Source organism: Ctenocephalides felis, unplaced genomic scaffold (genome assembly GCF_003426905.1).
Source record: "Ctenocephalides felis isolate EL2017-DRISC unplaced genomic scaffold, ASM342690v1 CF-g0.4_SCAFFOLD_01170, whole genome shotgun sequence".
In the NCBI taxonomy this organism is placed as follows: Eukaryota; Metazoa; Arthropoda; class Insecta; order Siphonaptera; family Pulicidae; genus Ctenocephalides; species Ctenocephalides felis.
Genome location: NW_020537324.1, coordinates 27,090,220 through 27,116,955, shown reverse-complemented (window position 1 = coordinate 27,116,955; position 26,736 = coordinate 27,090,220). Strand labels below are relative to the sequence as shown.

Genomic DNA, 26,736 nt, shown 5'->3' with positions numbered 1-26,736 from the left:
TATTCTAATCCTTGTAGCTGTGGACTGTATTAAACACTGATTTGTTTTGTATTTGTTGCAGTTATTACAACAATTACACTATTGATTTATCTCTAAGTTATAATGAGAAAAGATAGATTTATTTATCATTTATTATACATGTTGTTAAGCGAACATTATTTTTAGAAGTAAACAATTAGTCATATCAAACTCTCCGCTACCCCCTCTACCAGGGGTAGCAACCATCCTGTGTAAAAGTTCAATGCCATGAAGATTGTCACCTTCATGACCAATATAATAAAACGAAAATACGTCCGAATACTAGTCTTTCGCCAAAAATATTCATTTAATTTTGTCACTTGTAAAATTGATTCATTTATTTACTATTTTTTATTGTGAAACCTGCTCCAGGAAAAGACTCAGTTGGTCCTTTTTACCCCACCCTATTGTAAGCTTTTATAGAGATTGTATGAAAAAACAGTTAAATCTTACTTAAAATTAACAATATATCTTATAAAACAATTAAATAACGTTTACTTAAAAATTATATTAACGTCTCATAAACAAAACTAGCTGTAAGTGGAATTCTGTCTTGAGGCAATTATGGCATCGTACCTTAAGGCAAATTGCTGGAACTTCCCGTACCGTAACGAAATGTTCGAGGAATAGTGAATGTTTTCAAATAGATTATTATAAATATTGTAACATTGTCTAATAATTATGAGAATCATATAAACTGAATTGCAGAGTTGAAATTATTTGTAAATCTGAAATATTTTCGATATACAAAAAACTAAAAAAAAAAAAAAAAAATTTTTTTTTCCAAAATCAATTATTTTGTTAAGACAAGCAGAAAGTTCTTTGAATCATTTGAATCGGACGCTTAGTTCTCTCAAAAACTGCCATTTTTTACCACCTGCCTTTGCGAAAAACTAATAAGCATTTCTCCCAATCATTACTAATTGAATGTTTTTTAGATCATTCAAATCGGATAGTCCGTTCTCTCAAAAATTCGATTTCTATTTTCTGCACTCTTTGCTCCGTATCTCCGAAACGGCTGGACCTGCCTTTGCCAAAAACTAATCAGCTCTTTTCCCTATCAATAGGAATCGAATGTTCTTTGAACCATTCAAATCGGTTGATCCGTGCGCCCTAAAACGTGACTGGAAATTTGTATCCATACATACATACACACACACACATACACACACACACACACATCCATTTTTTCTGAAGTATGCCAAAACGTTCAGAAACCTTCAAAACGTCGAGAAATGTTAAAATTTTCAATTCCGATTTTCGGCCCATTACAATAATTACCCTACGGGAAGTTAATAAAAGTGCTCACAGCCAAAAAAACTAACAACGAAAGAAAATACTTTTCTTATGGATTTTCAAATATCGTTTATCTCCTGATAGCAACATTGTAAAAATGAAGGTGATGTCTGGTTATACATCTTCTTACCTCTACTTTCAAATTTTGTTAATAAAAAACTCTTCACTATACTTATTTTTGAGATTTTGAGTGTACCATTTTTCTCTCGGGCCTTTAAGCCCCGCTCTGCCCTATATATGCATATATATATATATATATATATATGTGTGTATGTATATACTGTTTGTCCCGAAACTCAACGTCAAGCCGAAACGGGATGCTCTAACTATCATAAAAAATAGAAAAAAAAAATTAATCAATGTAGTTTGAAAGTTATGAGCTTTCAAGTTTAACTTAGAGCTTTCGTGAAACAGTCACCATTTTTCGGTTATTGTGGTTAATTTTTATGAATTTTGATTATTCAAACTTGGGATCTCTAATCGTAAATAACATTTCCAAAACCAAGTTCAAAAATAATAACACAATAAATTTTTCGCACTGGATTCCAATTTAAAATTGTCTCTGGCAAAAATTCTGATCTGAGATCTGTCTAATTGCAAGCTACCTGCATACTGCACGTTGCAAAGAATTCGAATAATTAATAATATCAGAAATTAAAATGATAATTACCATGTTTCAATAAATAATGATGATTACAATGTTACAATACTTTTCCTCATTTCAGATGAGAAAAAATATTCAATCTACATTTTTATGATCCACTAACTCTGTGTATTGCGTGTTAGTAATAATTTCCGCTCTAGTAAAATCACGAATATAGAATATGTGTTGATAGGTATGATACAAATGCCCGCATAATATATTATGAAAAGAATGCAAGCGATAAAGTTAAGATGAGCATCTTATAAAAAAACATGATAAATGATTCATTTAATAAATAAATATATTAACTGGAATAAACATTAAAAATTACAACGTGGGCAAGCTTTAAATTTAATTGTAACCATCAGAGTTTGTACTTTATGTTACTTAGTTATAGAATTTATTAAAACTCTTTTTCGATAATTCAGGTTGTTGGGTTATAATTTAACCCTTGTAGCTGTGGACTGTATTAAACACTGATTTGTTTGTATATTATGTATTTGTTGCAGTTCTAATAACAATCACTGATTTGTTACTAAGTTATAATGAAAGAAGATGTATTTATTTTATATTGGTTATTTACATGTTGTTAAGCGGACTTTACTTGTTGAAGTGAACAACTAGTTCAATTAAAACACTCCGCCACCCCCTATACCAGGGGTAGCAACCATTCCGTGTAAAACTCAATGCCCTGAAGTTTGTCACCTTCATGGCCAATATAATAAAACGAAAAGACGTCCGAACAGAGTTGAAAGGCGCAAATTGAAGGCAGAAATATACATTAAATATCATTTCATTTTCCTATTTCATTTATAATATAAATTTTTATTATACACCATTTACTATTTTTAATAATATTTATTTTATATGATTAAGCAGTTATCTTATTACCTTTTTTAGACACGGGTGTGAGTTTGTATATGTGTAATTTATATACAAACAAATAATTTAACTTTCTGCCCATTCATCCTCTACGTGACTTCGACTTAAAGACTAAACTGTAACATTAAAATCAAATGACCCTTTTGCTTGTCTTTCCTTTTTTTCAAAAACGGATGTCACAAATTAACAGTGCCTGTCTCAGGTCTCAGGTAATTTTTGGCAGGGCCGACGAAGGTGATATCGCACAGTAAGCTGTATGAGGTATGAAGGCAGCAGGTTGAAAGAGAGCCGGGGGTCATTTTATTAAAAAAATAGTTTTGATAAAAGAAGTAGTAAAATATAATATAAATATGATTTTTTTTTATATTACATCTTATATAATTGATAACTGTTAATGGGCATATTATTATAAGATTAACATTAATTATTATAAATTTAATACTTACTAATCAAAAATCGATGGTTTAAAATTACATTCTATTTAACTTCCTTGTGAAATCAGCAGATTGCAGAAAATAGCGAGGGGTCATTTTTGAGTAGTTACTTATGTTATCAAAATAAATGATTTGATCAAAATAATATTGTTACAATATGATCATAAAAAAATATTAATTAATCATTATAAATCTCAAACTTTTATATTTGATAATCACAGTTTGACTAAAAAAGTTAGATCTGCATTAACAATAATCGATCATAATGTTTGGTACTTATAGCTTTACTCTTGAATGCAACAATATCTTTATTTTTTTTTAAACGTTGTAAATTATTGACCAGCTTCCTCACTACAGGTATTTTTCAAGGCGTAGGGCGGAAGTCAGATTTTGTATTAGATAAAATAAGTCCAGACGTATGACAATATACTCTAGAATTGCGTACAGACAACAAGTTACATGATAAGAACGTGACTTCAATAACATTGCTCTTCAAAAGTATTTCAATTCAGATAAATAAGGATTCTAGGAATAAATTCAGGGTTTTGGCAATGATGTTCCATTTCCTGAAGAAGAAGAAAAATCAGTGGTGTAAAGTTCAGAAAAAAAGGAATTGTACATGTCTCAATATTATTCATATTAATTATTTATTGTCAAAATTTTCTCCTAGTAATGCCTATAGATTCTTTATAATATTATATAGTGCAATTTATTTATTAATAATTATCCAATAAAGAGTAAAAACAACTATCAAATACTATTTGACAAAAATTCTGAATGACCAAAATATATAAATATTTATGCTTTTCCAAGTGAATTTGAATAGAATCCTAGCATTAAAAATGTCCAAAAACTACATTCATACATGCAAAAACTAAAAAATATCAATTGAAAAACTATTAATAAATTTGGAGTATTTATATGAACTAAGGAGAGTGATCATAGTTATTATTATTGAAATTAGAATTGCTAATTTATACCAATTCCTAGTTATCATTAGATTTCTAAGATGTATGGATAAATACAGATAGAAAACTTTAAATTTAAAACTTTAGTCCTTATTCTGAGTTTCATATGTAAATGTCATATGTAAAAGCTCATGACATAATAGAAATTAAATTAATGACAAATACATAATTCTTCAAAATATATAAAAACCTCTAAGAGCAAAAATAATGACTTTACTTACATGAAGTCTGAAGAAATTTAAAAAAAAAGTTTAATCTTTAAACAATTTATTTGCCAAGCTGTCTGCATATATTATTTGCTTTTTTATTAAGTCAATATAATTTTTAATTATTGCATTAACTGCATTTTCAGAATTACCGATTAGTTTTGTTAATAATAGAAAATGATATATTGAACTAAGTTATATGCATCTATAGAAAATTGATATAGAATGAAGGTGATGGCTGGTTCTACATCTTTTTCCCTTAACTTTCAAATATTGTTATTAAAAAATTCTTAACTTTGCTCATTTTTGAGATATCAGTGGTGGACTTTTTTTTATTCGCGGATCTTTAAACCCCAATTTAACCTCGCCTAAAGTCAAATTAAGACTTAAAAAAAACATACTTGGTACTATTTGTTATGCTTTCATTATGTTGCTTTCAATTTTAAATGTAAATTTTCAGCCATGAATGAATAAAATATTTATCTCATCTTGTAAAATCTTCAGAACATTTTATGGTTTGAAGTCAAATCCATTGTCATCAACTTTTCTAAATTTGAGTAAATTGAATTTAAATGGGGTTTGATATTACATTTTTTAATCACTTTTATTTTTAAAACTAATTTTATTAAGCTTGCGTTTTTTTCATAATAATGCCATTTCTAGTATACTTTTTAAATTTATTTTTATCTTACAGAAATCTACCTTCAGGATAGGGTAAGAAGAACCATGTGACAAATTTTAGAAAGAAAAAAAATCTACAATGATTACCTAGGAGTTTTACTGAACACATTCAGATAGTTTTTGTTTTTTGATTTGTGGTATTTGTTGTTATATAATTAGTTTGGTTTTCTCAATATAATTGCTCAAAGTCAAATTGAGAAAGTATCTTATAGAATGTATCTATAGAAGTTTAAAGTTATATAAATATATAGAAAATCCTCTCTGGCCGCCAGCCGAACAAACTTTAGAAAAACATTATCAAGAAATTAATCACTTGCATTTGTTATTGATTTAAAAATAAGATTACAATTTTATTACTAATAAAAGCACCTCAAATTCAATTTATAAGTTTCTCAATCCAAAGCTATATATAATCAACTCTTGATTTATAATAAAACATGTTTAATGGCTTCATTTTTAACATGGCTATTCCATTACACGAAATAATAAAATATACTGATTGTACTTAAAACAAAAATAACTATTTTTCCATAAAGGAATTTTAATAGCACGGTCGTTAAATTATCTTGCACTTGTTAATCTTTAAAACGACAATATAATACAGAACCTTTCATTTGTTTCTGAAATGTGTATCGAGTTTGAAAAATAATAGTGCTCAACAACGAAATGTTTTATGATTTTATGATCCGAAACACTTATACTATAAATACCACAATAAATCATAAAATTAAAACAACAATAAATAAATAATAATAATAATAAGTAATGTGCAGAGGCTGCATTCACATACATAACTAGGTAATAAATTATAAATAGAATTGAAAATTATGGTAAATAAATATTATATCAAGAGTATAGAGTAATTGATAGTGTCAAATTGTGGGTGATATATGTACAATTGTTTTATGAATGAACCTATAATTAAAATATATTTTATATTTAGAAAAACTTGTGTTTTTAATAATAGCAAAGTTATTATTTCCAATATTGAAAATACAAATTCAGCCAAAATTAAGATTACTAAGGCAAAAAATCTCCAAACTAAATTAAGATTACTAAGGCAAAAACTAATTTTATAACATTGTTGAAAAAAAAAGAATATATGAAGCACTATATAATTATATACAATCTAATAAAATAAAATTGTAAAGTTAACTTATAAAATATATATGACTAATGTACGTATATGCAAAGTCAAAAAATAAACAATAAAATGAAAAGATTAATATTTTTTTTTTCGAGTCCGCCAATAAGCATTACAAATTATATAACTAAATCTGTAAAAATATTTGTTAATGCTACAGAACTGTATTTCAGGTTTTAGAACTTGATTTGACAAATTTGAATGCCCCAAAGGATGTACGACATAAACGCAATAAACGATAAATTATGAACACATTCAGAAAATTACAAAAGCAGCCTCAAGGATCATCCAAACGCACTTGCCAGAAAACTACGCAAGATTAGAACTACTAGGGCAAGATTAGAAAAGAAATTCATGTTAAATTAAAATATGTCAATCTTTGAAATCTCTGTCAATGGTCAGAAGATTTTGTATTTGACACATTTTTTCCCTACAGTTTTACTTGTTTTTCATGTTAGAACAGATATAAAAATTAATATATTTATAATGAATAAAAAAATAGAACTTGTCAGTTCTATGAGCTACTGTACAAAATCTCACCAATAACAACGTCACTTTTCAAACAATTTCAAAAGCTATCTCAAGGATCATCCGAACCCATCTGCCTAGAGAACTACGCCAACCCTACTAGTTACATTAAAATATGTTAATTTTCAAATTCTCTTCGGTCAGAAGATTTTATATTTCAGACATTCTTCTCTACAGTTTTACTTGTTTTTTATTTTAGGACAGAAGTAAAAATTTCTATTTATTGTAAAAAAAAATCAGAACTTGAAAGTTCTTTGAGCTGTCGTGATGAACTGTCATTAACAACGTCGCTTTTCAAAAAATAAACCAATGGTTGGCCTAATTATAGTTGATATATTTTTATTTACTAGAATTTCTCTAACACTGATGATATTTTTTTAATTAGATATAGCAATGCCGGCATAGTAAGGCATCTTATCTCTTGATAAACTATTATTTTAGATTTATATTTTCATATAAAAGTACAACTAACAAATTGGTTAAAAATCGAACTTGAAACTTGGGGTTGCAAGATCAAAGCACTTACCACAGAGTCACGGAAAACACCTACAAATTATATTCGTGTAAAAAATTAAAAAAAAAACTTCAAAACCAATTTAAACAAAAAAATTAAGATTTGCTGTATGTAGCGTTGATAAATACATGATCAGTTCATCGATTCTGATGATATTTCAACCACGGATTTGACTATATATCATCTTTATTTATAACTTTATATATATATATATATATATATAAAGTTAATTATCGTAAACTTCTCGTATTTTAGAAAATCCACCGTTCCAGTAGCCCAAGGCGCCGTATCAAAACATAGAGAAACATATTGCATGATATAACAATTTATATAATTATAAATTTTATGTAATACCAGCAGTTGAAAACCAATCAAGAAATAAAACTTTATATTCCATAAACATTTGTATTTCTGGTCGCTACTGAATGCTGCATTTAATGAACTTATATTTTCTTTGAATAAGACAAAATTTCTTACATTCACATATTTGCTCCATTCATTTGAAAATCTTTTTTAAATTTTAAATAAGTACACCCTTTGTTGTATTAATTATATAAGGGTCGTTTTCAGTAATGCTTAATCTTACATCAATACATTACATAAATTATGTAATGAAATCGTTGCAGTATAATTTAATTTAAATATTGTTTGGAAAGCAAACATAACTATAGAGTATAGATGAGGACCCAAATTGTCTCATTTTTGTATGAAAAATTTAATAATTACAAATTGTCATTTCTGCCATAGGGTAAACATTTATCAATGCAGCAATTCTGAATGAATGCTATGTCACTACTGTTTGACATCAGGCTGCTCCAAGTCGGTATTGTACCAGTGACCACTGAGCGAGACCAAAGTATGAACATGATATTAAAATTCAAAATTCTAAAATTGATTAGACATATATGTTTTCCTCATAATTTATCAGAAACACAAATGGATCTTTGAAAAATTCCTTAGGTCTAATTTTATACACCAAAAATGTAATAGAAAATCTATAATATCCATATAAATTACTAGATTATATATGCTTTATGTAACAAGGATTTACCAGGTGTTATAAATTCTTAACTAATAATACGCAATCTTCAATATAATAGTAACATTTATTATTTTGAACTTATCTCAATATACTATAAGCTATTGTGATGCATTTCTTCAGAAGTGAATATTATTAAGAGGCAACCCAATAGTTGTCCTTTGTTTTTTTGACGAGACTGCTATTAGACATTTCGAATTCTGCCAGGAGTTATATTCATTTATACTTGTTTATCTATGGTTATATTACAGCACTGCTTCTCACTTGAAAATACATTCGATACTATATTTACGATGAAAAACTGATATTACTATTGCATGATGCCAAGCTGGACGTATGGCAAAATTCGTTGCCATAATTTTGTGGTTGCAAGGCCGACGCTTGGACTACTTATATCCTACTGTTTTTTTTTAATTTGAGAGAATTATTAGAAATATTTTCAACAAATTTATATATGTGAATATATATAGATAAACTTATGGCATAAGTTTATAGACAATTCTTATTGAAGCGAGAAAACAAATCCTTGCATTTTTATTCAGATCCACCAAAAAGTCGATTAATATTCAAGACGGGTACAGAAAAACCACGAATAACATCACGTACAAACATATTTGCACCTACTGCAATTTTATGGTACCTTTTATGCACCTCGATCGCAATAAATATAAATGCACAAGTACTTGCTCAACTTTTACAACTAGCACGTGACGCTTTCCGTGTTCACACGTTTTCCTTCTGACTAATTTCGCCGGTTCCCACAATCATACATGTCATTAACATTTTTTTCGACTTTTGAAAACTCTTGTCATGAACACGAAGAAGTTTTCTACCCGCAGGCCCCAATCCAATAACTTTCTTCGAACGGCATATTAACAATAAGGTAAAAAGGTAAAGGATCGATGTAATGCATTCAAAGCACACGTACTCGTACTTGCGCGCCATGTGGTTAGCACACTTTGCAAATAGCGATAGTGATACTTTTTTATTAATAGCTTAAAAAATAAATAATAAAATTCTTTTATCAGTCATCTAAAACTTAAATCTAATAATCTTCAGTCTATTTCAATTCCTCCATCTTTTTCATTTTAGTACAATATTTTACTTATTAACTTAGAGCTTTGCTTAGGGGACGAGCTTTGGTCACCCAACCAAAAGATGTCAACCAGCAGTGATATAGCTTTTTCTTTTGAAAAATATAAATAGCAATATGTTTTTCTTAAATTTTCCCTAAAATAGATGATAGCCCTTACCTGGCGTACGTTATCAGTACTAGGAAAAGTCTAATAATACAAATATATCAAATACAATTAGACCATCAGCTTTTAAGACTTTTAACCTCCAGCTGCTAGTCAAATAATAAAAAAAACTTTCCGTTTAGAAGTCTAGAAGGTGCTGGTGTGGATGGAACAAGTAACATTCGAACAACTTGATGTCAAGTAGTAAACACATCGATTTTTGTATAAATAGACCTTATTCAACTTTACTGCAACATCTCAATTAAAAAAACGACTATGGGTTTGTCTTCTAATAGCGTTTTTGCATTTATGGTGATTCTAAAAAAAACGTTATAGGTTGAAGATTTATGAACGATTCTGCCACTGTTATGGCAAAACCATGTTACGTCCAACTTCCATACATTATGCTACTGAATCATACTGAATTCTGTCAAAATGTCATGTATTTGCTGTTCATGCAGGCGTTTTACACATAAACTACAACGTCACTCGTATGTTATGAAGCTGGGTCAGAAAGACCCTGTTATCTAACATTGTTTTTTTGACATTGATGCTAGAGTTAGGATTTCTATCTGACAGCTGGGAAAACAGACTAACTGCACAGCAACCACATGGCTTTTGTCAATATTTTGTATGGAAAGATTTTCATAACATAGCCTTGCCATAACATTGGTCTGTTGTGCGGCAAAATCAGTCCAAATGATGCTATAATATTTCTAACTCTAACATAGTGGTTGGAGCTATTGACTTCATATCAGAGTTTCTAGGTTCGGCAGAATCGGTTCATTAATATACACAACTAAACTTTATGTGAAAATAGCACTTACCCGGCATTGCTGCATCAAATTAAACGTTATACGTACTAGAAAAATTCAAATAATACACATATATCAAATGGATTTCCTTCTACAAAACTACACAGTTAAAATATATCATCAAAACAGCTCAACTTCTAAAATTTTGAAGTTCTAGTAGCTATTCAAATAATAAAAAAAATCCGTTTAGAAGTTTAAAAGATACCCATTTGGATAGAACAAGTAACATTTGATTCCAATTGGTATTTGCATTTATGGTGATTCAAAAAATCGAACATTTAATATATACATTTGAATTTTGAGAATTCAGGGTTGCCCAAAATACGCATATTTGCTTGAATTATTTTATACCTTTTTCCATTTTACTTAAATTATATCCTCATCAATAAATGACATTTTTCCAAATTTTCTAAACACAAGGTTCACATTAGAAACTCATAAGATTCGCATATATAAAAAAGCTGTGTTGGTTTTTACTTAATTTAGAATTTGATGCTAATAAAAAAGAAATTTTCCTTTCATATTAAATTAAAAACAAAGAAACATGATTTAAAATCGATCTTTTTCTGACTGATAGAAAATAGAAACTCTATAATAGTTATATTATTATTTTGTACAATATAGGATTCTGTACCATATATAAATTATTTTTCAGCTAATTAGCTTCGAACTATTGACCTTTATTGATCAAAATTTTTAGATTTACTATGGCGCTTTTTTATCTTTAAATTCTTTACCTATGCCAAATTGAAACAACTCTCATAAAAAATATAAAATTCTTATGATGAATTGAACACTTTCAAGAATTCTCTAGTCACATTATTTAAAAATATTCGAATATAAATATTTTTTCTGTAAATACTGTTTGCTGCGTTATTAAAGTTAATGACTTTCCAATGGATTATAAATCTCATTCACATTTATCCGACTAATATTTCTTTGAAGGAAAATTCAGCATATTTCCATATCTAAAGAATATATATTTTTAAGTAAGCAATGCAGCTAATAATAAAATAAAAAGCTGGAAATGGAATTATTACACCCAAATTCCATTTGTTGATTCAATTTTAACTTTATTCGAAAAACAAGTGTAATGTGTAGGCAAAATCTATGAAACAGTAAATTAGTAATTTTTTTTTTTTAATTTTATACGGTTAAAGTACCTATCCTTAACGAGATGCAAAGAATTATCTTCCACCGTCTGTATTTTTTTTTTTTTGAGCCCAATTCGCGAATTTAAATATATGAATATTTCCAAAGCATATAATTATATCGATTTATAAAACGAACACGTTCAAATACAATAAAATCTAAAAATCAAACAAAAATAGAAGATGTAAATGATGAGTGCATTTACTATTTAACAACAAGTGGTAATTTCTAGTGTACATGATTAAATAGAAGCAAGATACGCATTAAATAGACGCGGCTTGTGTTTTTATCCCATTACAGAAAATGTATAATTCAAAATGAGGAATGCAAAAAAAAGTTTTATGTTATTGATTTTGTTCCTTTTAGTATGCAAATACTTGTTCCGTATTCTGCAACTAATCTTTGTTTTTCGAAACATGTTATATGTAGCATTTGAAAAAGCATTAGCCGTATAATATACCGCATAATATGATTACATATTCTGGAGAATGATGAGGAGTCTAACGTAACTGATAATTAGATTCAAATAAGCATTTGATTTTCAACGCAAAAACAATTCTCGACCACTAAGTATTGTATTAGTAACATTTTACCAGGAAACATAAGCAATTTTAGACACTAGAAAGTAGTCTAAAACGTTTTTTTTTAAATTGTCCAAAAATTATAAATTATTAGGCGTTGATATATATCAGAATTATTAGAAAAACCTAGTCTAATAATCTAATAATAATCTCATAAGAAAGATAATGATAAAAAACCACTGGTTTACATTCTAATAATACTTGTTAAGGAATTACATCACAATCACAACAGCTTATAAAACTCATAGCTAATTAATCAATTTGGAATTTTCTTCATTTGTCTTAAGTAGAAATATTGATTTTTACATGATGATTGCAGATTGAATAAAAAAAAAGTATTATTTTGAATTATTGTTCTCCACTAATAGTAAATTTGTCTTCACACTATCACCAAACGTACTCATGTAATATAGTAAAATATAAACGAGTATCTGTATAAATATATATATATATATAAAATTCATTTACTATCGATTGAAGGCTAACAAATAATAGATGAGTTTCCTTTGAATGATGTGAAAAATTTACACTTATTTTAATCCCCTTTCCATTATTAATTTCCAAATTAATCATTTGATTAGATATATTTAATAGTACATGATGCACAATATTGTTAAAGACAAACCAAACTAGCTGTAAGTGGCGTTGCAAATTGCATGAACTTCCTGATAAGTGTAAATAACCGATTTATTAATTAAATATTTTTTTACCTGTTACCTGTATATCTGTACACCTGTCTATCTATTTGGCAATAACTTTATTTGTAACGATAAATTTTAGGATCATATTTTTTTTATTCTCTATTTTATTTACAAGTGTCCAGTTAAGGTCATTTAATAAATTTGTGGAATTTACAATTCTCGGCCGTAAAGGGACATTGTATACTAAAGGGACATGTTAGAAAAACAACTCAATAATAGGATCATATATGATCAACAATTTATACCTAGGCGCCCAATTAATGGACTGGGCATCCGATTTAGACCTTGTAAGTACTACCAAAAAATTTGCTAATGTTTCATGATGAAATACGTACAAATAAAAAAAATAGATCCACAAATGTGAATTTTTACAACTTTTTGAATCATTCAAATCAAATGCTCCGTTTCTCAGAAACTGTAATTTTTAGTACTTTTTGCTCTGTATCTTGCAAATGGTATATTTTATACGATAAAATATGATAAGATTGTATATTGAGATGGTCCTTAATATGGACATTTTCAAATTTCCTTCCTTCCAAGGGCTCAAATGGTTCCAAATTGATAAAAAACAATTCTCTCAAAGTTTTAGCTCTTAATATTGTCGTTTAGATAGTGCGCAATTCAATCAAAGTTTTAAAATGTTTTCAGATATAATTTAGCGAACAAATGAATAAGTTTTATTCAAAATTTGTCGCTAAGTTATACTTAAATTTTTTTTTTATTTTCGAATTTTTTTCTATGCTATTTTCATACGAAGTTTAATTCACTTGTGCACTATCTAAAAGTTAATATTAAGAGCTAAAACTTTCAGAGAATTGCTTTTTAGCAATTTGGAACCATTTGAGCCCTTGGGAGCAAGGAAATTCGAAAATGTCCATACTAAGGACCACCCTATTGTATATACAAGTGCATGTATATATTGAGTTTTTTTCAATCCAAGCTATTATATTTTTGGGAATCTTTGGCCAAACAATTCGTGATTACAATGTAATTGAAGTCCATCGATACGGTAGTCGGTGTTTGTAAAGCACATGATCAATCACCGAGAAGGCATTATTACGTCAATTGATTTGGTTCTGTGTCGGCGTCCAGAGGAGAAAGTCTCCGCGTTGTCTACTCACCTTTATTACTCGCTCTTATCGCCGATCCCACGACAGGTGCGCGGATGATGAAAACAATCCGACGACGAAGGGAAAGTCAAATCGTAGATTATTATTTAAGAAAGTAATTACACACTGAACAAACCATTGGATCGATTTGACAAGATTCAATTCTTGTTAAATTTGCTATTGATATTTTTATGACTATGTCAAAATTAAGGCCAACAAAGTTGTAGATAAATTTGTTATTGATGATAAAAACTTATTTTTGTCAGATTTATGAACTATAGTATGGACATTATTTAATTAACATTAGACTTACCGTATGACAATATAATATTACATATCGTTTAAGATCCTTATGCTTATCATGTTTATATTCATATATCACTACTTATTACTGATGATAATCTTCTTATATATAAAAATGGATCGCAAAATGTGTTGGTAAGCGCATAACTCAACAACGCCTGGACCATTTTGGCCAATTATTTTTTTAAAATGTTCGTTGAAGTCCAAGGATGGTTCTTACAGCGAGAAAAAATCGAATAATTGCCGGGCAAACCCTAAACACAGCCCTTTTCTTTTGCACATACAAACGTTTTCTAACTAAAACGTAGAATCAATTTGAGCATTATTGCTATCATATAAAGTTCATATTAAATTACAAGCACTCACTGTATACTCCTCCTAAACAATTATTCGGATTTTCATAAATCTTTCTGAAGTTTGTTGAGGAAATTTTCTAGGATGTATGTGATTATAAAGTACTGGGATGTATGCGCAATATAGTAGAAATAAATGGGACAATTGCAAAAAACGACATGTCAAAACGTTGAAAAATATTATTTATTTTTTGAAACATATTTTGATGTATATTCTCAAGTTGCAAAGGATATCAATACTGCTCACGAAAAGCGGGTTGGAACCCAAAATTTTTATTATAAATCTGAACTCTTACAACGTCGCTATAACACTGCTTCCTGATTTTATAGATCTAATATTTTTGAAAGAATATTGAAAAAGAACTAACACATCAAAGTTATCAAAACAAATTTTGAAGTATTATTTATTAGACTGGAGGAGTTTACGTTTGGGACAGTTCTTGTTATTAGTCAAGGGCCGTTATTGGTTAGTATAAATTGATTAGTATTTATAAATGACAATATCAAATCCAAATTCTAGTTAGTTAATTTTAAACTCTGAATCAAGTATAAATATATCAAAAAAACTAAAGCTTTAGTAGCTTAAACTACTATTATAAAGTTAATCATTTTTACTTATAATTTTATTCGTCTGTATATCACTAATAAAAAAATCCAAAAACTTTTATCGACTACTGTGGATTGAGTTCGATCGAATCGATTAGGCCTAGGATATCCGAATTGCAATTCTCATAATCAAATTAATTTTTGTTCCTTTGCAATTTAAACGACTTAATTTGTTAAATCGCACATTTAACGACTTAATTCTTGATCAACGCTTCAAGTTCTTGTATCTAAAAAAATATATAATATATTTAAAAATAATTACTTTGTATCTGTTCGGACGTATTTTCGTTTTATTATATTGGCAATGAAGGTGACAATCTTCATGGCATTGATCTTTTGCACGGGATGGTTGCTACCGCTGATAGAGGGGGTAGCGGAGTGTTTTGATGGAACTAATTGTCCACTTCTAAAAGTAAATTCCGCGAAACAACATGTGTAGTGAACAATAAATAAATATATCATCTTTCATTATAATTTAGTAACAAATCAGTGATTGTAATAAGAACTGTAACAAATACATAATATACAAACAAATCAGTGTTTAATACAGTCCACAGCTACAAGGGTTATAACCCAACAACCTGAGCTATCGAAGGAGAGTTTAATACATAAATTTCATAACATTTTGGCAAATACAGTATGTGTTAGACAGGAGATATTATTTTAAAAAGTCAAATTACTTAAAGTATCTTGCCTATTTGTAAATACATATATGGATAAAATAATCCAATGAATTAAAGTCGATTATAGATTAATAGATGGCTTGTGTAGACAAAATGTCCCACATTCACCACTAATATAATCTAAATTATTTTAGATAAAAAAAACATAGATTAAAAATATGTATCCAATTGAAAATAACATATTTTCTCTGCGGTGTAAAATGGAAATATGAAATCTCTCACGCTATTCTTCCCTGAATCGAGTTGGAGTTTCCCTAGTACTCAGCTCACGAACCTGCTCTAGGGCAGTAGCTGGAGTAGTTCTATAAATCATTTATAAATGTTAGGTAACACTTAACGAAAATTAGTAAACTGGCACCATTGAGAAATCGCAGAAATCTAGTTCAAATAATAGTTATGTACAAATCGAATGAAGAACTCAAATCATTTATTGATCCGATTTCTAGAAAGCGGTAAGGAACTGTGTTAAGTGAAACATGTTGATTCTAGGAATTAAAAAATTTTAGGACATACACATTATTGAATTGCAATATCTTCTCCTGCGGGTATTAGAAGATTTTAAGACATCGACATTATTGGGTTTCAATATCTTCTCTTACGGTCAATTAGAAAATTTTAAGACATCCACATAAGTGGGTTTCAATATCTTAAGGTTTTTAGAAGATTTTAAGACATGCACATTGGGTTTCAATATCATCTCCTACATTCATTAGAAGATTTTAAGACATCCACATTATTGGATTTCAATATTTTCTCCAACGGTAAGTTAGAAAGGTGTAAAAATAATTATCAATCCGCGTCCAATATTTAATCCGTTACTTCTAGCTACTGGTATGAAATCGCCCGATTGATCAGCAATTGCATCGAAACAATGAAGCAATTTTGTATTAACTCACTCGTTGCAGAAAATATTCATTTGTAACATTGTAATAATGATGCAATGACGGGACCAACTATTCACAAGAATACATAAAATTTCTCGCTTGATTTAACAATGTGGAAAATGCAAGCTTAATATAAAAACGCAATTAAACTAGAACGAGTCCATAAAATAGAAATGAGTTTTAGAGATCACAAACTAAACTTTCTCTCAATAAACGGAAATCCTTCACTCAGCTACATGATAAAATTCCGGTGAGAACTCGACGATTGTTATGCGCCTTACTTTATTACTTGCAATGAGTTTCTATATCAATAATTGCATTTTGGTAATAGAAAATGCATTTGCCAAATGGGAATAAAATCGGAATAAATATTAAGAAAATACTAGAATAATATACACGTTTAAGACCATTCAAAGATCCTCCTTCGATGAATCAAATTGTTAGGCTATATTTTTACCTTTGTAACTGTGAACTATATAAAACACTGATCCGTTGGTATAATTTATGTATTTGATGCAAGTTATAATTACTGATTTGTCATTAAGTTGTACTTCATTCGAAGATTGAATATAGATTTTACTTATACATTTTTCATGACTTTATTTTAGTGAAAAAGTAAAGAGCAAGCACGATTCAACTCTGTGCTACCCCCTCTCCGGGGTACAAAAGCTCAATGCCATGAAGATGGCTATCTTCATGGCTAACACAAAAATTTAAAAGTACGTCCAAACAATACTACATATGGGAATTGAATCCAAACGATCCAGGTCTAATACCCATCTCAAACAGCCTGATGTCAAGCAGTATTGACATTGGTTTTCACTTGGTTTGTTTTTCAATATAAATAGCAATATGTCTAAGTGAAAATAGGCCATCTTCAGCATTGCTGAATCAATAAAAAATTCGTCAACATTACACAAATTGCAATAATGAATTCATTGACAACCATTTGGGTTACCATCTATAAAAAGGCACTATTAATTTAATCAAATTATTATCATCACTTCATATTTTTGTGATTAAAAAATAATATTAGTATTTGATACAAATTGAGACAAAACGTATTCAAGTAATAAAACTAAAGTTAACTAAATTTTCATATCAAATTGTGAAGTGAATTAATAAAGCCATGTGTTTAGCAGAAAACGTATTGAATCTCGAAATCTTCAATCATAATATAAATCACCTCGAGCACAACTATTACATCAATACAAGTTTTTGTAAAAAAAAATCTACCAAAAAACGTCTTTGCCATAGGTCGTCAATCGTGTAAAAAAGTCTTAAAATTCCTCATCCACCGGCAAAAGAATACAATGCAGTTTTTATAAAAGACATTAATCATTTTATACAATATAACTTGACGAATAAAGAGAGCACGAAATTTTTGTACAACAATATAGATGATTGGTTATTTGTCGTTTTTAACTCTTTTTTGGACAGGTTCAAAATTCAGAGAGTTGCTCCATCATTTTGATAATAACAGATTTATATAAAAGAAGAAAAAAATACTTTTGATACAAAGCATATATGCGATAAGGAACACAAATTTTAAGATATGATTATCACTAGTAAATATGTTCCTGTTATTAACTTCCCTTAAGGCAAGTTTTAATAATCTTAAAAAATTCCAAAATAAATTTTTTTGCATATCTTTACGATTCAAAGTCTTCTGAAAATTTTGGTATACCTTAGGAAAAATGGATGTATGTGTGTGTGTGTGGTATGTAGGGGGAAGTCCCGTAACGCCGGACGGCACTTAAAGCCGGACACTCTATTTAACCCGTATTATTTAAGCGAGTATAAATCTTTTCATTTTAAAATACAAGTGAAAGGGACACGGGGGGCACACAGGTACAGGATCACGCGCCAAGACTCACCTGTGAGCAACCCTTTGTTGTTTTAGGCGCAAAAACACGGCGTCACCTAAATATCAATGGAAGTAATTCTAGTGTATTTATGCATTTATCTTTTAGTGTCATTCAAAAATAAAAGTAGTACTTGATTGTTATCCGTAAAATGGTAGAATATTATTAGATATTTTAAACATTTTTAGTAGGTACCATAAAATGAACGAAATTGTCTGTCCCTTAGCACCGGACACTAAGGTCCCTTAGCGCCGAAAGTAAACATATTGATATTTCTTGTGAGAATGGACGTGAGAATTATTCAATTTTGTTCTGTATATTTTTGCTAACGGTCACTACATACGCCCATTTTTCGTATTTTATAATCAAAGAATGAAAATCTTATTATGAATGCTGAGAGCATCGGTGTGGCCCAGCCAAAAGGGTGGATAATTAGCGATTTTTTTTTTGCAATATCTAAGAATATTCGTCAAACACAAACGTGCAGATATTCCAGAGTGTGGAGATGGCTGGTTATTTTGTAATGTCCGGTGCTAGGTGCCACTTCGTAAAATCACATTTTTTGTTACCAAAGTTTGATTGATAGTATTAATTATGGTTTAGCAAAGATTGCGTTTTTGTTAATTTAGTTTGATTTCTAACTTTGTTATCTAACACAAGTCATAATTTAATAAACATTTCGTAAAATATTTTTTGATTTATTTATAAATAACCTTAGGTGTTCGGCACTCGGGGGCTTCCCCCTATATAAAATATAAAAGCATGTTAAGAATAATATAATTCTAGGCAGTTATAATTACATACTTGTAACGATTCAAAAATTATATGTGCCTGAGAACCTAAGAAATAAAATCGTTTCAATTCCCGCTCTAAAAAAGCTATTTAGAATAAAATCTTATTTTAACTTTATTGTTTTAAGAGATGGTTCAAGAATAGCTTTAAGCATGATATTAATTTCATTTAATGTATGATTCAAAGTCGAGCAGGTTTTGGTTTTGGTTTAAAAGTACTAATTTTATTAGCCCGTAAAATACTTGAAGTAATTCGAATTCAATTAATAATGAAGATAAAAGGACTAAACACGATTCAAGACGTACGTAAAGAATATGTTGCATGCCACGTAAGAACAAAAACACTATTTAGTATTTAGCGAAGCCAACTAACATAATGCAGATGAAAACTGGTTAAATGGCTGAGGGACGTGATAAACTTACTGGTATATGTCAAAGACTTCTTTAATAGTTATTGTCAAGTCAAGTCGTCTGTTTTTCTTTTTGCCTCGGCCGCTCCGCATCTGAGATTAATTGTGAAAAAAATTCCAATAAAAAGATAGCTTTGTGTTACGTCGCCACAGTATAGGCATTATGTACGCAACGGCTGCATGGGTAATGGGCCAGAGCAAGGATTTTTTTTATTAATCCCGATATTGAATTTCCTGTGATACAATATGCATCCTGAACGATTCTTTCAACAACGTTTGTGCCTCTTTCAACTGCACTATATTATTGAGAGAGTACAGTCGAGTCATAGAATCAATGCTCATAGAGAAAAATGTTGTATCATTTCATACGTAACCTTTCTGTCCCAAGGTAAATGTAACCATGACTGGTCCAAATTATTAAGTTTTGTAAAATAGATGAAATATATTAAGGAAATGTTTCTATACATATTTGTTGGGCGTCGAAATATATTTTTAGCATATTTTTATTTTTATTACTAATATTCTGCCGTGAGAAAATTGCATTCAAAACAAAAAAGGATTTAGATTTTTTAGAATTTTTAAATTTAGTTCATTTTCTTTAAAGTAATCTGAAAGCGATTAGAACTATAGGGCTTATATCCTATAAGGGGCGTCCATTATTTACGTAAGGTTTGTAGAAGGAGGGGGTTTGACAAAAAATCACAAAACCACCTGGAGGAGGACTAGTAAGATATCACGTGTATTTATTTTTTACCCGATTTTTTTAAATCCAGACATTTTTAAAAAAAATCAAAAATTTTACAATTTTTTCTCTTAACTAAAAATACTCGTGATGTTTGGCGGGGGAGAGGGATAATTTTAAATATCGCCTCGGGTCACCAAGGGGGAGGAGAATCCAAACAACCTTAAACAATCAATTACGTGATTGTTAGTTGACCCCTAAGCTATTATGATGATTTACTACTTCTATGCGATGAATTTTATTATTATGGTGTAATTTTCAGTGATGATTTTTTCTTCATTTTTACTTGCTGTCTATATTTTCAAATAAAAAAGACTACTACTGCTTGACATCAGACTGTACGAGGCGTATCCAGGTATCAAACCTGGGAGGAATTTATTAAATTAAGGTATTTTTTGGAACTGTTCATTATGACGACTCTGTTTGAATGACTTCTACCAAAAATTTAAACAACATAATTTCCATTTTTTTCTAAATTATGTTGGATTTTTTTCAAATCAAGGTATGTTTTTCTATGAAAACGCGGAGTAAAATATAGTTTGATAATATAAGGGAAAATGCATAGTCTATTTTCAAATTGGGTTCGTAATTGTTAACAATGGTTATAGATTGATACAAAATTAATGTTTTGGGTAATTTTAAAATATTTTAAATAAATTTCCAACACAATAGTTATGAAAATATCAGGGCTATTTGCAGCTGATATCGAATTTATTAAATTGCGGCAACTTTTTGCAATTGGTCATTATGATGATTGTTTGATTGATATTGATCAAAATTTAATCCATGATACAATTTGCAACAACAATCTTTGAAATTCTATGTAGATTTTTCTGAGAAAATCCCGAGAAAAATATGACCATAAACTATGAAGGAAAAGTTTTCAGAATTGTTATCATATTTTAAATACTTTTTCAACATATTATTATAAAGAAACTAATCAGAACTATTTCAGCTGTGACTTTGAGTTTTCATTTTTATATTTTTAAAAACCTGCACGCAATTATTTATTAACTGCAAGTTACAAAGAAAAATTTCAACAAAATGCCACATACAAATAGTCATTGAATTCTATAAAATGACTTCTAAATTTAAAAAAAACTGTACGCAGAAAATTTTGAAGAATCTTAAATGATAGCTGCAATTATTATTAGCAATGTGAAATCATGATTGATTAGTTAATCTGTCAATTTATTTTCTGCAAAAATTAAATGCAATCTAATCACATATATAACCTTTCTCACCTTATCTGATAAAGATTTACAATTTTTTTTATAAATACTAAGTTTTACAAAATATCAATAAAATTTTAGCAGTCGTAAATTCTTAGAAAGTTGACATTGTTGTGAATCGACATGTACGATGACCCCGTAGACAATTTGCATAGAACATTATTGATAAAATTTGAATAAAAAAGTTATAAAATTAAATTAATAGATATAAACAAAATTTCGCAATAATAAAAATGAAAACTCATATGCATATTATATAAGAAATATAGTAATATTATTTATATTGTATAACAGAAATAATTTGCACTTATGAGTAAGCGCAGTTGCATTAACATTCGAGGAAAGCAATAAATATTACATTAAAAACTTTAACTAGTGCATTCTGCCTTAACTGATTTAAAGACCCTTTCATTATGAATCATTTCACTTAGCTTCCTTAGTCATATCTCTGAGGACAATTGTAAGTATTATCTACTGGAATGTATAAGAGGTCATACAGTTCTCGACCTTTGGAAGCCAGGAGGTCCATAAGAAACTCCGGACCATTTGCAATATACAACTCGAACTCGCTCATTCCAGAAATATTCATATCTGCTTGGAACAACAGCATTTTACCGCAAGAATAGTTAATTGCTGACGGAGAAATGTTATGATATTAGTTCTTATGGAATTCCTTGGATTCCTTTTATTGTGCTGATTCACCTTGAGATAGGAAACATATGGGGCAAAAGGAAACAATTATAGTACTTCCTTGATTACCACAACAGAACCCACATATTAAAATGTTAAGATTTATTATGAAACGCATCTCTACATGTATATATTTTTTTGTAAAATTATAAATGTTATAAATTGTTTTTAATTTTAAATAGTAATTTTAGGTTTTTTATTTTAGATCAATTGAAATATTATTAACTTCCAGAAGGATAATTTTATGTTTTCGCCAAAAAATCCAATTTGCTAATTTTATGTTTTATTGATGTTTCAAGTCATTCTGAATCGAATAAAACGGCTGGACCAATTTCAAAAAATTTAAATCCATTCAATGTATCTCGATAAAGACTATAGTTTATCAATTTTGTGCAACACGATCGGCCGAACCGGTTTTTTGCAATTACTAGAAAAGTACAACATTTTTTGCTCAAGTTTTAGCCGACAATCTTGAATTGATCTTAAAAATTCCAAAAGTATTCTAAACATATTGCTTGAGAATCGCGTTGATTAGTTTTTGATAAAAATTTTGATAAAAGGCCATTTCTACGTAATTAAATGTTAACTTTTCATGATTTTGATGAAACTTTATATAACGATAGATTTGGTCTAAAATAACATACTAAAATATTATAGGCCTACGATAAGCGGCTTAATTATGAAAAATCATCAAAATTTATGATGTCACCACGTAAATAAGCGATTCTAATTAGAATCTATGCCGAAGTTTATACACTTTTCGGATTTCGTACGTAGCTACTGATTACAGTCGACGTCCACACTTAAATAAAATTCATTTGAAAACTTTAAATTAAGTAAACTAGTAAGTACAACAGTTTCTCAACATGTAATTGTATAAATTATTTACATACATTTATGCCATTTAGACAGAAAAAGAGAAAAGTCTTTGAATTTACCACTTGATGAATTTTTTTCTTTTTTTATTACAATATCTGTTACAACTCCTAAATAATATAACATCTAGTAACATAAGTGAATAATAACATAAATATAAATAAAATAGAGTACAAAATAAAAGATAGTATTTTCATTAAAATGATATCCGTATTATGACGATTTAATATTTAATAATTTATGCATTTGAAAAAAATTATTAAAACTATTAAAATAACAGTCGCAAATATTTCGTTGAAATCTTCATAGAGCCTAGAAAATATTTAATATAAATTGGAATAGTGCATATAAATAATTAATATGTTGTTGTTGAAGATTCAAAATACTTACAAGTTGAAAGTTGTCACTGAATCAGAGCATATTACAAAAATTGAATAAAAACAGCAACTTGCACGTATTTTGTATGATTAGCAACTTGCATGTATTTTGCACAAATATATTTTATATACTTGTGAAAATGATAAGAAAACGGTAAATAAATGTTTGAAAAGAATATTGATCTGCATTGAATTTGATCATCTTTGATCAATGTAAATATATGAATTTTTATATAAATTAAGACCTTATAAATATAATTTATATGAAAATTTGAATAAATAATGTTTTAACAATTTTTCATCTCACTTACTTCATTTAAAATCCTACCCAAAAAAAGCTAAATATGAAGAAAAAAAAAGAATCAAGTTATGACTGTTGCCGAAATGAACCAATTAGCTTCTTCAACTTTTATTGTAGTCTTATGGCAACAAATATTGGAAAAGAAAAAAATCTTTCCTGTAATATAAAATATTAACGATTGTAAAGCTCTATAGATCATTTCATTTTATTTCACACAGAAAATCCGAATCTTTTCTAGAAGTCCATGAAATGATTTACACACTGTGAAAAAGTCTTTAGAACCGAAGACAGCTAAAAACATTAAAATGTCTACATCATTCAGCATAATATTAACTTCTCACAATTCGAAGTAATAAATGTTTCATATAAATTAATCAAGACAAATGTTAAAGAACTCGTTAAAAGCGATGAAAACATAATTTATCTGGAAATACATACAAATTTGGCATTTATGTTTTCAATTACCTTGATGAGCATTAAAAACACAGTATTCCAAATGCAAATACAAATGTCGCATGTTTAAATTAAAATCTCTATTGATTGCACAATTTGACAGCCTTTAACTGAACATTCCGAAGATTGAATTCACAGTTATGTAATCTGTGTACTAATCAATTCCACGGCTCATTGACAAATACTAAGTTTCGTAACCAATTCATTCACCACACAATAGGTGTAACCTATAAAAATGATTGATGAGTACCTATAGTAGGCCAACGATTTTAGAAAAAATCGGTATACGAAGCAAAAAAATTCATTAAGGTAAGAGATTTGCCGGAAATGTCAATATTTTTCTATGCAAGGTCAGCGATTGGATGCTTCACGTCACTTCGAAGGAATGTTAGGGATTCTTTACAGAAAATTAACCGTTGATTACATGAGGTTGTCGATCATAAGTGGATATATTCAATATGAATATTTAACAGGTTGTTCAGAATAAAATGGTGCTAATAAACTTATATTTGCTTTGGGATATGTAGAAACCAAAGTAATAAACAAATATTGTTTAAAACCGATTGCTTTCACAATATCGTGAACTGCAGTGTTAGCTGAAGGACTAAATATTTTTTTTAGTCTATGCCAAATAGTCTATATAAATACTGAGAGAGTGTTGCCATAACAACGGTATGTTAGGCTACTTTTCTTCAAAAAGAGAACGTTTATTAATCACGTGAGACTTTTAGGGGGTGGTTTGATAAAAAATCACAAAAAATCATGTGGGGGAGGGAGGAGCCTAGTAAGATATCACGTGTTTTTATTTTTTACCAAAATTAAAAAAAAAATATTTTACGTTTTTTTCGTAAATTCTAAAAATTTGTTCGACAAAGTTTATGTAATTCAAAATACACGTGATGTTTGATGAGAGGAGGGAGAATAATTTTAAAAATGACGATGTATTACCAACTGGAAAGGAAGGTCCATAAAATTTAAAAAAAAATCTATCAATCTATTTATGAACGCTCCATAAAATGTTACTAAAAACTGTTGATGTTACATATTTTGGGCATTTTAGATATAAAACCTAACTTAGAAAACGCACAACCGTTAAAAAAAGAAAGTTATCATAACTGCATATTTCTTATGTGCATTCATAACACATACGTGAAGTTAGGTTTTATGTGTGCAACGCCTGATCGCACAGCAAATACATAGCATTTTGACAGATTTCACTACTAAATTTATATGAAGAATAAAGTTTATTGCACTGGAAAATTAGCCCCGGAATTATTTAATTGATTATAAATAGTTATAAATATCAAGAAAATATAGCTTACATTCTGTAGTAGTTTGGATAGCCACAAGCAGATCAGGATCTGGATTTTATTTAAAGAACCGAATATATTTTTGGCTTAATCAAAAGATGCTTTTACATAGTTATACATATTAAGAAAATATAGGTTAGATTTAGAGATAGTTTATATATTCATACATAGAAATTAATCCTTAATCATATATGGTTTTGAACCGATTAGTTTATGAACCATAATTGAAGAAGCAAATAATTCTTTGGCTTTATCTAAAAGATATACGTAATTGTTTGTTGATTTTACGTCATAACAATATTAGAAAAAATTAGGTTAGAAATAGTAATAATTTGGATATCTATAAACAAAAATTAGAAACCGAATCAAATTACTTGATGTTTGTTTTTCCTAAAAAATCTGATTTACTAATTTTATGTTTTCTGGTATTTACCAAAACTGAAAGAGTGTGTATGAGAGGAAAAATTGGACTTTTAGTCGATGTTTTTATAAAAACCGATGCATCGATTTAAAAAAATTGAAAGCCATTTGATATATTCGATAAGGACTCGAATTCACAGTTAGTCATTTCTGCGATGATCATATTTTTGAAATGAACAGTTGAAAACTCTATATAAATGGCAAAATAAAAAAAATGCCTGAGACTATTATCTGCACTGTGCAGACTGCACATGAGAAAGTTTATGCTACATACCTTGAGACAAAATGCCACTCACGCCTAGTTTACTTGATTTTACATAACTATAAGTTTTGAAAATATAGGTTTGATTCAGTTATAGTTTGAAACCGACTATTACAATAGTCACAGTTTTTAAAAACAAAATTTTGATGGCATTTGAGACTGCCAATTATAATTGCTGGCTGACAGACAGAAACAGCCTTGTCAATTTTTTTCGAACGTGTCTATTGTA

General features: G+C 28.8%; 1 protein-coding gene across 1 annotated transcript in view; it reads right to left on the bottom strand.

The window, feature by feature from the left end:
• The window catches only part of LOC113368466, a 383,698-nt gene that overhangs the window by 281,796 nt on the left and 75,166 nt on the right, over nt 1-26,736 (bottom strand). The gene's annotated exons all lie outside the window — the stretch shown is intronic.